Source organism: Argentina silus (genome assembly GCF_951799395.1).
Source record: "Argentina silus genome assembly, chromosome: 5".
Lineage (NCBI taxonomy): Eukaryota > Metazoa > Chordata > Actinopteri > Argentiniformes > Argentinidae > Argentina > Argentina silus.
Genome location: NC_139659.1, coordinates 4,385,701 through 4,386,827, shown reverse-complemented (window position 1 = coordinate 4,386,827; position 1,127 = coordinate 4,385,701). Strand labels below are relative to the sequence as shown.

Here is a 1,127-nt window from a genome sequence, read left to right as displayed (position 1 = left end):
TTTTGGTTGGATAGGGAAGGCTTGTAGCCAGCAGTAGCCAGCGTTGAACAACGTCTTAATTATGTAATAATAAACTGTTGATTTAATGCCACTGTAAGAGCCTACCTTTCTCTGACCCCAGTGTTACAACAGTGGCAGTGCAACATAAAACATTACTATGAGATGCACATGCCTTCACTTTGCACATGGAAGATCATACCAAAAGTGATCTTCTAAATAGCAATAATAGCCTAGTGCTTTCTAATAAAAGTTACTCTATTTCCTGTCAATAGACAAATAGAAACCCCGGGTGTAAAATTGTAATATCTGCGGAATAATTTACTGGTGCATTATAAAATCCAATACATCATTGAAGAAAACAAAGCTTCACCAGACTTTATGGGAATTTCAAGCCCGTCTGTAGTGAATTGTCCCTTGAACACTTTCTTGGACTCCCTTATGTGCTCGCGTGGCTAGGGAGGTAATTCCGTTATCTTCCCAATCGGTTCCTCTTAGATTGTTGCGAATAAATTTCAATGTCCCGCGGTGGTAGCATTTCAACGTACATTTATTTCACCGAGTGTTACAATGAACACCGCAACATCCAAAGGCAACCAGGTCAACTTTCCCCCTCCGTCTCGGTCCATATCTCATTCAAATTAAAAACTCTCAAAACCTTTTTTGATTCTAATCATGAAATGTCCGATATTCCGCCCAGGTTCCTTCCTCGATTCCTGTCCTCTTGGGGTATAATTTAGTCCCAATTCCAGGACAGAGTGACATTTCTCTGCGCTGGTCCCATCGCGTTCACAGCAGGTTCACCCTCCCGCATTGGTCTATCACAGCGGCTTGAGCCGCAGCTCCTTTATAAGTACCTTTGAGACGACACTTCCCCTCACAACTGCAAGCATGCTGGGAAATGTAGTGATTGTGTTTTTTTTATTTATTAAATGACACAGTATCTAGGTCTAGAGTAGCCTACCTTTATCAGTCAAATTGAAGTGAAAATTGGCCGCATTTAATGAAATGTTACAGGCGATATAAGCATTAAGCTAACCCATTCTATCTTACCATTTATTTTGGAGGAATGTCAAATTATTAGAATATTTTTAAAATAGATTAAATGTAGCCTACTTTTCATTAAATGC

At 39.8% G+C, this 1,127-nt stretch overlaps 1 protein-coding gene across 1 annotated transcript in view; it reads right to left on the bottom strand.

Moving 5' to 3' along the window:
- The window catches only part of fam78ab (family with sequence similarity 78 member Ab), a gene marked incomplete at its 3' end in the record, with an annotated part of 6,695 nt that extends 5,901 nt beyond the window's left edge, over nucleotides 1-794 (bottom strand). The window contains exon 1 of the mRNA XM_083669606.1: nucleotides 1-794. This exon is cut by the window's left edge and continues 1,014 nt beyond it.
- Nucleotides 795-1,127: the final 333 nt, after the last annotated feature.